We start from the raw sequence: 15,350 nt of genomic DNA on the forward strand, positions 1-15,350 counted from the left end.
ACACACACACAGCATTTCCAGTACCTGCATTTGAGATAACGTACTTGTAATTTCTATCATCAGTCTAATTAACTGACTGGGGGGACAAAAAAACTAAATGATTACCAAATGCTGAAAAATATGACAACTCATTTTTCTGTTTTCCACTTTAAGTTATATCTTTGGGATTTATGGAAAAGTGAGAGACAAAGAACACAACTCGGACATGATTTTTCATGTACTTTTATTGTTAAATGCAACCTAAAGAATGTGCGTCAACATACAATGGGAAGATAATGAAATAAACAGACAGTGGACACTGGCTTCAATTATTACTCTGGTCAATTACCTGATGATGGTAAACAGATTTGCAGAGTACTGGAGATGGAAATCTTCCAAAATCTCTATGTTATAGTCTACTATAAGTGCCACAAGTACACATGTAAAGCATAAATGAAGTCCAGTCCTAAACCCTCAGAGAAAATTTTGCTCATAGACCGCTCCCACTGCTGCCTCCCAGCTTTCAGGCAGCTCATTTAAGTGTCTGCAGCCATGGATCATTATACATTTTCTCTCTTAAGTGATGTCATGGACCTTAAGTACATTAGCATGCAGTATGATAAGATGCTTTTAATGCAGCTCTGAGCTCTAAGCTCTTACAAAAGAGCACATTCGCCTACAACATATAGTAGTTGTGATGGATTTAGTCAAAGCACTTCAGAGAGAGAGTGTATACCTGTATGAATCATAACAAGCAACAATATGGGCTACAGTTAATAAGGGTCCCACTGGATCTTTCAATGGACTGTTAATGGACTGTGGCATAAACAATACCTGATAATGAGAAGGGGAGAAAAAAAAACATAGTATCTGTGAGTGACAAAATGAGTCAGAGTGACTGAGAGAAAATAAAAAGAAATAAAGAGAAACTGACTGTGAAACTAAAAATTGAGTTTTAGAGACAAAGGGGCAGACAGCAACAGAAAAACAAAGATACATTTTAGGCTCATCTGATATTCAATACTTCCTGGTGTGCAGCTCAATGCGTGCAGATCAATGCGTGATCTCAGTAAATGGGAAACTGCAAGAGAACATATATTAAATTAGATTTTTTTTTATTGTATTAATGAAAGATTGGCAGACAGACAAATGAGGTCAGGTATCCAATCAGTGAAAAACACTCCTGACATACAAATAGATTAAACAGGTCATTTATATAAAATTGTTGCAAGCGCAAGGTTCAGGGTGCAGTGATGCTGACAAAGGGCAATCCATTTACAGTACATGCCCAGTGCCAAATAATACCATTAACTGGTAATGTACAGTAGTATTGCAGCCTAAGCATGCCAAAGCTCTTTATGTGATCATAAAAATGTTTCTACTCTAAGCTGTTGTGTAGAGGAGACAGATGTGATGTGGCTGGAAGCAGGAAATGCAAACCTCAAAGCCAGTGAAGGAGAAGCAAGGGAGTCTGGGGATGAGGCTGAGTTTCCGTACCATGGTAACATAGATGCACACTCCTGAGGGTACTGCCCTGTGGGGCTCAAGTGCGTGCACACACACACACACACACACACACACACATACACACACACACACACAGAGCAAGATTAATATTAAGCGAAATCAAACTAAACATATGGATGTTTGAAGCAATTATGTTTATGTAGTTATGTTCAGGAAGACCCTACGACCAGACATAATATGATTAAATATAAATTTCAGATTAAATAGAATACTAGTTGCAGCCATTGCATCCACAGGGAGGAAGTAAATAAATAAAGTCTCTAAATATTACCACTCCTTATGATAGTAATAGGTAGTGTTTAAATGTGGCCATCTGTTTGTGTGGTTGTTGCAATTGCAGGGTGATGGAGAGAGGTTTCACAAGGCTACGCAGCATGTTTGATTACAGATATGTGCTCTCCAGAGTATGCTTCAGTAACACAACACTGAACTGATCAATTTTTATGGGTGCCATAAAGAAGAGCCAGCTAGGGTCCCAGTGACCCCTGAGCATATCTTCATCAGAACAGGGCATGCTGCTTGTTAGGATTTGATGAATAACCAGTTAGAGTCAGTCCAGAATCATTTCATTGATGTCGCTTGTATAAGTCTTATTGAGAAATGCAACTGCAATCATTGTAATCGTATAAACCCTCCATTTACCTCACGACTAAGGTACAAAAGGAAAATGATTCTTCAGAGGAGACGAAAAATATGAAATTGCGATAGCTAATTATGACCATTATAATTCAGCGCAGAGAGTGAAATTACAGTGCCGACAGCGCTACGGCCACAGAGCGACTGATGAATAATTTATGTTGTGGAGTCTGCTAGCCCTGGTGCAGGGAAGCTGTGCAGACTGGAGCAGAGAAGCCCAATCATGTGTAAACTCACATCTCCTCTGGTCTGTGGGCTTTGGGTAGTGATTGACAGCTAAAGGACAAAACAGGGTGAAGCCGAAAAAACAGAAATACCTCTCACTCTTTTTTTCTCTGTCTCTTATTTATATAGCTGATCCATACTTTACTCTTAAAATGTCCTCCAGCAAAAAGCAGCCATCTGCTATACCAGTAAGTCACAGTGAGTCACAGTAAAGTCTTCAGAATATTTCCTCTGCATGTTTACTGTCAAGCTGCTGAGAATCGATACTGTCAGCTGATGCCGGAATGATCTGGAGGTGGGACTCTGTAATTATCACTAACGACAAGAAGCTCTAAACTGAGTCACAGGCTGTTTAGGGTCACAGGTTACAATTGCAATAAACATAAAATAGGGAACCTCTGTCATGTATTTTTATTGTGTGCAAGAAGCTAAAGGCTTTTACAACTTAGAAACCTCTTCTATTGCTGTCTGAAAATGTAATTATAATTATTTGTGTTATTTGTGTTATGTATTATAATTAATTGTGATTATGTAATTATAGGTTAAAGAATCATTTTGCAAGCATACAGATGGGCAAGCGCTTATCTATACAACCTAAACAGAATGTATGCATTCAGAGTCCCACTTGACCTTTGTTTCAGAGCTCCTACAGTATATATAAAAATGATGTCTGTTTTCTTACAGACAGCTCACCACTGTTCAAGATGCCATTAAACTATTGCCCCTGTAGTAACCAACCTCAGAGGGTTCTAGAGAGCATGGTTTATTCATTTCCTTCTATAAACCCTGCACAAGTCCTGTTTGATGGATTGCCCCTGAGGCAGCTCCTCTTGCTCAATCTCGCTGACAAAGCCCCTCAGTGCCAATGATGAACACACTGACTCCAGCAGCCTGTAGGTCCCCCTTAAACTAAAAATATATTAGACCTGTCTAACCACAACGACGTAAGACCGAAAACTGATGTCAGGAATAAGGAAGGTGAACTGTGTTACAGAATACTCTGTTATGCTGACTGTAAGCAGAATTTGATTAAGCTTATGGAACTGTGCAAGACTGGGCGATTTTTACTGACTGAAACTAATCATGTAGCATTATACAGCCAATCACAGACATCATTCAATTTTAGTAACTACTTTATCCTGATTGACTTTAAGCTGGAGCCAAAGCCTATTCCAGGAACACTGGGTGCGAGGCAGGAATACACCTTGAATGGGAAGTCAATCCATTACATGGCACCATACACAGACACGTTCACTCGTATTCACAACTAGACACAATTTAAAGTAGCCAATCCACCTGCTGGCATGTTTTTGGGAAGTGGGAGGAAACCGAAAATGCCCCACTGAATATGAAGAAGTTTTGAGTTGGGAAGATGCAGGTTAGTGTAAGAGCTTTTTACAGTTACTGTATAACTATTATACATGCTGGAGGGGTAGACACTTACCTGTACCAGCTCCAGGTGGTAGTGTTGAAAAGACTCAAGATATGATGAAGGCGTCCGGAAATGGGCCAGAAACTCTTTTGATGGACAATCTGCTATATTTATGACAACATCTGCAAGCCAACAAAAAGAATCATAATTAGGATACAGAAATTATCAACATGGGAAGGTTAACCTATTTATTCCCAGCAAATCCCCCCAAATTTGTTTGAAGTTTGTAAGCATTTTTAAAGAGTGTGTAGAGATTATAGATGCCTTGATTTATATGAACATTTCATTTAAATGGGTTAAACCAGTAACTCACTATTCATAACCACCAGTGTTGGATAAATTCCTCAAAAAAAGTAATCCACTACAGATTACTAATTACTACTTTACAACTGTAATTAATTATGTTACTGATTACTACATGTAAAAAGTAATCAGATTACTAATTGCTTTGCTTTCAAGTTACTTGCAAAACGTATCAAACCTTCAAAAATACACTACAAAGTGAAAGTTTGTCATAGTTCTCATAGCACTCATAGTTCTTTCAGTAATTTTAGCAAGCATCAATGTATGACATGATTGGAAAAAGTTGGCTTTATCATAAATCTTGCCTCGGGTGTTGTCACTGTTTAAAGATAGACTGATAAAATATAAAACTTTTCTAACTAGACTAGTTTGGAGTCATTAGCCAAGGGGAGGCACAGCTGAGCTATCATTAAATGGGTTTAGCTGCTACAGTGCCATGCAAAGTACATTATCTTTCCTTATGTTCTGCTCATAGCATGTTCACATAAACTGGAACTCATATAGACATTTATACTGCTTGTTTTCCTGCTCAGCATGACACAATATTAGTGTTTCAGTTTCAACCACTTTATTGATTTAAAAAAAAATTAGTGTACTGTATATCCACTTTTCCTCACACTGACTGACTGACTGTGTGAGCTAGCATTGTGTGAAAGCTGTCAGCCAATAAGACACGAGTATTTCCACGTATTTTCCTGTAAACCCTGTCTGATTGGTCTCACCTCCATTCACTGAAGATATAAAAGTACAACATTGTTGTCTTTTACTGACGTTCAGTTACATAGTGACAAATTGCTCCAAGTGGGGAATTATTCGGGGCTAAAGAAAAGTTTTTTTTTTTTAATTATTCAGGACGTAAAGTTTACACCCCTGGCAGCCACACAAAATGTGATTTATTTTTAAAATGCATTTTACTTAATATTTTTAAATTATATTTTGTTTATATATTGTATAATTATATATTGTTTTCTTAACAATAAATTTGTAATGCAAGTAAATTTAATTTTATTGACATTAATAACTGTAATCAAATTGAATAAATTTAAAATGTAATGCATTACATTACTGTGTTAAAAAAAGTCATTAGAATACAGTAACAAAAAAGTAATTAGAATATACCAAACTCTGATAATGACTATTCATAATCCTCATTCCATTCCAACACACAACATTGCACTAATGATAAAAACAATGATACTTTAAACGGTAGCATAGTGCAGAGTGACGCAATGTATAGAGTTTCCACCTCACAGTTCCAGGGTAGACAGTTGGATCCTGAGTTTGAGTTACTGTCTGTGTGGCATTTCTGTGCATATTCTCCATGAATGCGTTTCAACTCACTTCCAAAAAAAGAGTGTGTGTGTGTGTGTGTGTGTGTGTGTGTGTGTGTGTGTGTGTGTGTGTGTGTGTGTGTGTGGTACTCTGTAACAGAATGGCATTCCATCCAAGAACTCTGCTTTGCACCCAGTGTTCCCAGGATAGGCTCCTGATCCTGATCTATAATTTACTGAAGATGAATGAATGAATATATGCTAATTTAAATGGGAAAAAGCATGAGCTAAAATATTTTTACTGTCTTTCCTGTGCTACAGTCTGTTTGCACAACAAAGAAAGTGTTAAGTTAATCTTTGGTTTCAAAAATTTTCAAAACTGGGTCATAACAATCAGCTAAACCAATTGTTAACTTTGCTTTGTTGTTTTTTTTTTTTGGCTCCTTCTTAATTCAGCCACAGGCTCAATCCAAACTGTTCAATGGCTGCTGATGAGGAAAAAAAGAGGGATTTTATCTAAACTGCAACAAGCAAATTTATAAGAAGAAAATTTGAAAGTTGATCATGGCAACACCTGCTCTGACTAAGAAGATACAGGGTATGCTCTGTCACTAGATCTTCTGTGACTCAAGATGAAAACATTTCCCCCTCCTACAAGTCAATAGCCAACGCTGGTATCACCAGTAGCATCCAGTCATGTTAGAAACATGTTTCCAGGCTGCTCAGAAACACATCTGACATCTTTATACCAGCTTGTCAATGACACAAGGCCAGCCCCTTGACTTTACCTTCAGCCAATGAGTTTACTTCCCAGACTGGAAGAAGCACATAAAATTGAGAAAAGGAGACACTTGGAAGATTGCACCTGTTTGAGATGCTTTAGCACCATTGTCTCCTCACTTGATCAGCATTCCTGACACATCAAGAGCAAATCCTGAGCAATCATTTTCTCCACTCTTGTTGGGAGAGCCATTAAGCCCAGTGGGTAATTATTCTGTCACTTAACAGGCAGAAACCATGAGGCTGGAATAATCAGACCCACGCACTGCAATTATCATCAACACAGGAGCCCATTCACAGTGTAGACTCGCAGATCAAGACAAACCAATTTTGCACAAATAGATTTTCCTGTCACACACTTTCTTTCTCAATCTTGCTTCCTCTGTCAGTCTTTCTAAGCTCACAGTGGAGAGAACAATACTTGCTCGATTAACATTCAGTACAGAGCATTCATGTGCAACCATAGCTTGGAAATATTAATAATTTTTTTCTCTCTTTCTTTTGTCCACTGTAGGGGAAAAAAATCTAAACATGTTGTGAGTAATGATTTGGACAGTCTTCATCCACTGAAGACCATTTTTAGTTTCCAAAACATCCAGCTGAACTATCTTTCAGCTGAACTATCTAATTTCAGTAGATATTATATATGTCAATACATGTTTAATTTTGTTTAATGTTTTTATTATTAATTTGTTTGTATTCTTGGGAGATTTTTTAATTGTACAAATGAAACAATTTTAGGAATTGATTAGAAATATGCTACATTTCTTCCCTCAATTTTTCTTTAAAAACCTGCGATGACTTAGTGCTTCATACAGAAGAGAAAATGTGCAGTACTGGAGCACAGTCAGAATAAGAAATAATATGAATAAGGGTCAAGCCAGTTGTACATTTCTGTACCTGTCAAATCCACCAGGATGTCTGGCTATGGCCTGTATGATTTACTGACTATCCCCAGCCCACAGAACATTACTGATGATTTTACTTGTCTGCATTAGCTACGAAACAGCTTACCCTCCCTGTGGCCTTCAACCTCCATGAACTCCACAGGGGTTGTGAGTGGATTGCAGAGCACAATGTGTTACTGCTTGGCTCCTCCACCTACCCGTCCCATCTTCTTCAGTCCCACTGAAGGTGTTCATATTAATACACACAAACAAAATCCAACTTAAATATTTAGCTGATTGTGGTATATTTTACTCTTTAACAATTCACAGCATTAGCAAGACTTGGTTTACTGATACGTTGCAAAATATTGCAGGACAGGAATTAGTATGTTTCTAGTTTTTAATCCCCTTACAACTGTAAACATAAAATTCTATCTATTTCACTACTATTCTTGCGCTATACCACTGCTTTTTAACCACGCCAAATAAACAAAGTAATTTTAGCATGCATACACTAACAGATAACTAATCATTTGAATGCTTTTCTTCCACACACAAATCTTTGATCAATTGGAGTCTAGGTTTACCCTACACCTTAGGAATTTTCTTTTCTTTTTAAAAAAAAAAAAAAATTATTATTTTGTTAACAAAATTTTAAACACATTTAACATGCAATTATTGATCACATTTTAACAACTGGATTTGACTGACACAATAATCAAACTTACACAAAACAGCTTATAAAAATGTTGTTTTGTGAAATTTAATGGAGGTGCATATTTTGTATAGTTTTATGTTTAAATTGTCAGAACTACTCACTATTAAAGGAAAGACATATATCAAAGTCCCATGAACCAGTGTGTGAAATTATTAATAAATGTAGTTTAATGATATGGCTCACAGAGAGATGTAATTTTGAGAAATGCCAATAAACACACTGCAAGTAACTAACAACAGGAAACAGTTCATCCTTTAGCATGGATCATTTTTGTCATCTATATAAATGACTGGTACATGGACTACATAACATTAGGCTTTAGAAAATAAACCTTCCAGTGATATTTATACCCGCTATGAAGAAATTCAAAATATTTGTTCAATTTCTACTTGAGAAATTTAGAATTCAACAATTTTTATGAGTTATAAAAAGTTGTATTTATCTTAATAATTGTAAATTATTTTGTACATATTCTAGAAGTGAGAAAGTCGAATAGATTAATTGATACAGACTGACAACTGGAAGAAAAATCAGAATTCTTCTGTGCCTGCTATTATCTAAAATATCGTATTTATTAGGTGTAACTATTATTAATCTTACTTTCTTCAAAAGACCAACAGACAAAGGAGCAAAAGAAGCCACATCCCTTTTAACCTTTCTTGGGTTTGTACACATTGTGGGGGACCTTTTACTGGTAATCTGGCAGGCCAATGCATAGGCAGCTTTGACAAATCAACTCCAACCCCTTCTTCCCTCATCTGAACGCTATACCTGCACCATGTATGAGCTGAGTGCAAATTGCAGGATTAGGAAACAAGCAATCTGAGAGACAGCAGTAGAATCTAATGAGCATGATCTTTGTTAGACAAGAAACAATCATAGACTTGTGTGAAAGACAGCAGGGTAGATGGTAATGGTTTATTAATGAAACATTGTTTCAAGTAATGCACACAAAAAACCTTTTATATCTCAGGAGATGTTATCTACTGCGCAACTAAGTGGAGCTTTTTGCTATCATTAAAATGGTGCAAGCAAAAACAATAAAAGTATTATGACTGGAATCAGAAGTCCTAACAATCATAACTCTGACCCACAGCCACAATAACAAGCACCTTTTGTTATACAGTCAACAGAAGTTCGCTTTTCATGCTCCAGTTTGTTCCACTACAAGGAAAGAGTTTTGATAGTGTAGTTATTAAAATTCTATGGAGTCTTGTCTTTGTGCAAAATGCATGACTCATATCAATTTAGAAGATGGGGCATAAATCTTTGATTTAAGTCATAATATATATTGTAAAATACTGGAGCATCAGTAAAACTCAACAACATCAGTGTCATGAAAAGCCATTAGATACAACAGAGCGAATCATTATTCACATTTAAAAACACTGGTGGCAACATGCAAGAGTATTGTAAACTATGGTATAATGCAAGAAACATTACCAAATGAAAATCTTACACAGTTTCCAGTTTATTTCTGGCCTCATCCCCAGAGATATTGGCTGTAATAATAAGGCCAGGGCAGTCAGATCCCATTAGACTCTGTACAGAAGCAGTACCCAGAGGATGCAACAATTTCATGACATCTCTCATTAAGACTTACGTAGAAATGCAGTAATGTAAGACTTTGTATCTCTGATTGAAGCTGTATCTCAAAGATGCTTGACAAAATGAAGGAAATTAGGATTACACCTGAGCCACAAGTATGTCTCCAAAGAGCCAAAGTCAACTATGATAAACAATTAAGAATTATTTAAAACCTTAAACATCAACACCACAATCCTCAAATCTGAACAGAAGAAAAACTTTACTTATGGTCTAGTACAGTCAGGTAATAATCCGTCATTTATCATTAATTTAACAGATACCTTCTCCTCATGAGTTATCGCAAACTACAAGAGAATCATTACAAGAGAATCATTACAAGAGAATCATTTGTTTGTTTGTTTCAGTTTTTTAAATAGGTATCTAAGCTCATTGTGAAAGTGAAACGTTTACCATTTAATTCCACACTACTATAAAACAGTACAGTATAAGGGCTGCAACTAAAAAGCTACTTGACAACTGAAGGATTGTTCACATATAATGTATAATATATGTAAGAGGAGAAGGGGGGGGGGGGGGTATCATATGCAGTACCACTAGGGCATTATCATAAGTACTGTACCAGGCTGAAGACAAGATTCTAATGATCTTTGATTGACACATATAAACCAAAGTTGGTTCATAACCCTTGAACAAATATATAGCATGAGATGGTTTTTGTCCTTCTTCAGTAAATAATCACAATGTTTTCTTTCTTTTTGTACAGCAACCCTCCCCCTCACTCTGAAAGCCCAGGTTGGTTTGAAGCCTTCGATTTGCCCCTTGCCTGGGCTGCCCCCTCTTCTGTCTCCCTCAAAGCCAGCTGCAGATGAAAAATTTATGACAATGTGGCTTGGAAAAAAATATCCTTCTCTTCCATTCCTTTTGAAGCGCTTTCTCTGAAGCTAACCCCTCTGATGGTGGCCATCTTAGCACTCTGACACAGTGCGTGTCAGGCCTTTGCTGATTAAAGCTCATCTGAACTGGCTATCTAGTGCAATCAAGGATTGATTGAATCCACTATTGACTCAGGAGGCTTTCTACAGGACCAGGAGTCCAGATAGTGATAATTAGTGATGGGTGTAGGCCAGGGATGTACAATTCGAGTCCTGGAGAACAGGAGCCCAAGACTGATTAGTGATTTCCAGGTTCAAAGCCTCTTTATTCAACTGACCAGTTAATTACTCGGTTTAGTATGTGTGTTAAAGAAATCAACAATTTGTGCTGGACACTTCTTCCAAGGGAAGGGAAGAGCCTACAATCCAGTTTACACTGGTGTACTTTATAGCCGATGTGTGTTTGTGGCTTGCATTTCCCTGCAAGGTCACATTGAATGATTAGAATTTATTATTCATAAGGGTCTCATTATTTGGCTATCAGATCAAAAGGTAGAGAAACATTAGCACAATAGCTCACTCTCTCAGTGGGAAAAGCCTGCAGCAACACCACAAGAGGATTGTTTTGAGAGAGGTTTTTTTTTTTTTTTTTTTAAATTCTTCATTCCATTTCACCAAGAAAAAAGAGGTAACATTGAGAGAATTGATTCTTCCAGCAAACCATCAAGTGTGCATTTCTCTATGTAATGGCATGCAATTTTATATATGATGGATTCAGAACAGCTCTTTGTTATAATCTTGTGGAAATTATGCAAGGGAAAAACTATTTTTTTTTATAGCACTCTAGTAAATAGAGCAACCACTGTCATGATTATGTATTTTGGCTGATGTACAATTGTTGTACATATGATTGCATTATTGTCTTTTCTGTGGTCAAGTAATACAAGTTTATGACTTTGACTCTCAACCTCATCTCTGTCACTTTGATTTGTAGCTTCATCACTGGACCTGCCAATAAGCATAACAGTGTTGTACTAAGTGGTGTATTCCATACTGAACACTAGTAAATTAAAAAATAGTTAACACAATTAATAACCCAAATATATTAAACATTATTGAAAAACACAAATAGATTAGTGACAATAAACAATGTCCTACAGCAATATGACATGAAAACAAACATGTACTATTATGTAGCCTACCAATAAAAAAAATTGGTCACCTACAAGACGATTTAGCTATAGGTTGTCATGAAGATCATGGGAGATGTAGTCTGCAACTTCAGTTACACAGCGCAATACAACTAGTGTTACAGTCTACTAAACATTATTGTGTTTGAAAGCATACTTACAGTTAGTCTATAGGTCAACACCTTTGACTGAGAATACTGACTAAAATATGATGGAGCAGCAATTTCATTACAGCAGGAAAGTATTTGATGTTTGATGTTTGATGTTGATGTTGATGTTTACCCCCTAAATGCAGTACTATATATTTGTAAGGAAACATGACTGTTAAATCTAGTCATTAATAATGATCACCTTAAACAACCCAGATAAGTTTAAAACATTTTTATAAGCCGAGTTAGTAATAACCATGACAGACTATTAGCTGGTAAGGGCTTATATTTACAGGAATATACAGGAAACTGGCAATGAGTTTTTGTTTTTTGTTTTGCTTTGTTTTTGTTTTGTATTGCAGGATTAGTTTGAACTAAGGAACAAATACGTTATTACAGAGCTCTATAATAATGAGGCGTGGACTCACTGCCTATACTGTTCCCTGATAACATAAAATGTTTAAAATGTTTTTGTGAAATCGTTAGTTGATCAATAATTCATATGAATGTTAATGTGATAGAAAATAATTTGCATCAGAACTCAACAAACATGGTAAAGATGGGTGTAGTCTTTACGTTAAAATGAAGAATTTAACAATATTAACATTGCTCATTTTTTCTATACTGTATAACAATATATTTTTAGAATTACCAAACAAATTTAGTATGTTTAGTTGTAGCAAACACACAATAAGTGTAGCAACAAGTAAGAAATACACTTACAGAGATACACACATAAACACATGTACTATATATACAAACGCATACACACAGGCTCACCGGGTGGCCATTGCCTTCTTCCGGAATTTCGTTCCAGAAATCATTCGCCTAGCTGGCTTTGTAGAAATTGCCAAACGTAGCGTGAACCTTTTCTCACACAAGACACTAAAAGCACCATTACACAGATTGCTCCAGGTGTGCATTGGGGTTGAGTTCAAGGGTGTATGAAGATGTGACAGCAAAATAAAGCAGAATCATAGAAGGCTGTGACTATGTAGCCTTGCTGTTCACTAAATCCAGACACTTTTTAAAAACCATACAGGAAGGCATTTTCACACACACACACACACACACACACACACACACACACACACACACACACACATATATAGTGCCGATCATACAATCATCAAAAACAAGGAAGGAAAAGTAATGAGAAGCATGTGTTAATGTATTGTGAGGTGTGTGTGCAAGCTTATTTATATCCAGCTTATTAATAATTCCATACATGCAGCTCTACTGAGGCTTAAGCAGATGGCATCTCCAGTAGAGCGAAACTCATTAGCAAAAACACAGGAAATGGTGAGGCAGTGGTCACTCTCAGATTACAGACTGTAAGACTTACCCTGAATAGGTTCCTGTAAAGTTAAAGGATATAATTTCTTTGGTATTTTTATTAATATTTAAGAAGACAACTGAACTAAGATCTAAGTGGAAATTATTTATCATTGACTATGAAAAACTACTTGATGAGTTTTTTTTTGCCCAACTACTTGGTGGGCTCTGTGCTTTGATTATACATAAAGAGCACAGTTTTGGGGTGGCATTGGTGTTCTGATGACCAATGCATTAGAACAGAGCACATAAAGCCAGCAGGACCAAATGATTTTAGTTCCCTAGTCTTTTAGAGAGGTATTGCTTTTTGTCTATCCAGGATGGGACACAGTTCATTGCAGGACACCATGCACATACACAGTCACACACAGTCACACTTTTAGGCAATCTAATGCAGGCTCAAAAAGTATACTACTATACTAAATAGTGTGTACTGTGTCAGTACACCAGTAGTAGCATTACCATTGAGACATTGAGATTAATCTGCACACAGAAAAAAGGTGCACCGAACAAAACATATTATATAATGGTCTAGCATTTTTCTACCACGAAGGGTTTCTAACACCAAACATTATGACTCTTTCACACAACTGCTTGAGAATCATTTATAATCTTCAGAATGAGCCTCCTTTGACTTGTGTACCAGATCTACCACTGGCAGGGATGTTACAGTTACTCACACAATAGCGAATGGCAGTGGAACTCCTCCGTCTATCAGGTGGGGAAGACTGGTGGGGCCATGCACAGTGATGCTGATGATCTCATGCCCTGGTTGGGACACATGAGTAGGAAAGGGTGGGGGCAGAACAGCACTTTCTTTCCTCAGGGGTCACTCTGTCACCTGGCCCAAACACCCCATGGCACTGTTAAGTTAATGATCAGTTAATATTAATATGCTTGTCCCAATATGTTTTCATTTCTATAGTAAAAAAGGGACTTTAATTTAGTTTAATTTAAGACTAATAATAAAGGCTATATAAGATGTCCAATCGTTAATATCGTGATGGTTTCTGTAGATGTTTATTTATGAAGGCAACATTAAATGTAGCTAATATGGATAAAAAGCATATGTTGTTCATTAATAATTGTAATCCTTGACAATTTTATGCAATTTTATGTGCTGTTTTTGGAAAATAATCAATTTTGGGGTGTTAGCATGCATCATACCACTTCATTGTTGATTATTTTCTTAAACAGCACACCTCTTGTATTTTACACATAGCATACTTACCTCTGAAGTAGGGGAGGTTTTCAGAGTAACGAGAAGTAGCAGTGAGATGGAACACAGTCTGACCTCAAAATATTTTAAGCAAACAGGATTAAGCTATTTTTACTTTAATTAAGTGCCTGAAAGTATGTGTATGTACAAAGCAATCTTAGCACAAAACTATGCACTAAATCTCTACTAGAACAAATGGATTAAACACTGTTGGAATGTCCCTAAGAACATAACCACTGAATGACATGCGGGGAAAACTGCACTTATCTCAATATATACAAAAAAAAGATGTAAATGCATTAGGCATAGGCATTCAGTATATTAAATCACACCTGACAAACACACAACAATGAACATGTTGATTCTCTGTAATAAGCTTGGATAAAATAGAACCAACACATGAAGTCATTGTGGTTCCTAAGCAACAGGTAATCATACAATAGATGTGCAGCTGTAGCAGAAATGGCTTTTCACAGTAGCAGTTGGGAGCTTCTGGAAGTCAATCTTGTGCAACACTACCTCGGTAGCCAGCCTTGAGATACTCTTTACCATTTTAAGCACAGGGGTGAGGGCTGTTTCTATTCAACTGAAATGAAAGGCTTGAAAAATAATCACCACAAAACAATGAGGCTGCATCTATCTATGACTCAAGGTCCCTTCACATGTGCAGCCTAATAAGCGTTCTCCCACAGACTGTCTGCTTTCTCGACAAAGCTCTGGTTTGTTCAAATGACGGATTTTCTCAGAGCTTCAATTTGTTATCGTCTTATAAATTAAGCCTCTTATTCTCGAGAGGGAGAAAAGAAAACAGGCTGACAAAGGCAGTTTGGCAAAGTTTTCAATGTGGAAAAAGGATTCTTTTGGTGTTATCCAAAATGCGCTTGAAAAATGTAATCACTTTAAGACAAATATACTGTTTTATATTTTCCTTATGGATGGACTCGCTCAAGTCTGAGTGGTATTAGGTGTAACAGGAGATATCCATATGAAACCAGGGCACTGAGCATGCATTAATGGTGCCAGTGGGCTCGCTACAGCTTTGAGAAGCCTATATATTTTGGTAGTATTAGGCATGGTGGCCATTCTGAAGGACAAGTGGGGTAAGCTATAGAAAATTTGATATTTGGACAGAAGCCAGGCCCTGATCATCTCAGGCAGTCACCTGGGCGAGGGTGTCTGTGACGTTCAAAAGACCCGAAACACCTGATGACCCCAGGAAACATCTTCTGATGATATGTCCAAGTGCATCATGAGATGTATTTTTTACATAAATCACCAC

General features: G+C 36.8%; 1 long non-coding RNA gene across 1 annotated transcript; it reads right to left on the bottom strand.

Annotated features, from left to right (window-relative positions):
• Positions 1 to 226: 226 nt before the first annotated feature.
• Positions 227 to 13,703, bottom strand: LOC124628868 (uncharacterized). Its single transcript, XR_006983624.2, has 5 exons — positions 13,533 to 13,703; positions 7,168 to 7,281; positions 3,812 to 3,921; positions 1,420 to 1,513; positions 227 to 1,060 (listed from the first exon to the last, which is right to left on the bottom strand). It is a non-coding gene; the product is annotated as an uncharacterized LOC124628868 (long non-coding RNA).
• Between the last annotated feature and the right edge of the window lie 1,647 nt (positions 13,704 to 15,350).

The sequence above is a fragment of the Ictalurus punctatus genome, chromosome 14, assembly GCF_001660625.3.
Source record: "Ictalurus punctatus breed USDA103 chromosome 14, Coco_2.0, whole genome shotgun sequence".
In the NCBI taxonomy this organism is placed as follows: Eukaryota; Metazoa; Chordata; class Actinopteri; order Siluriformes; family Ictaluridae; genus Ictalurus; species Ictalurus punctatus.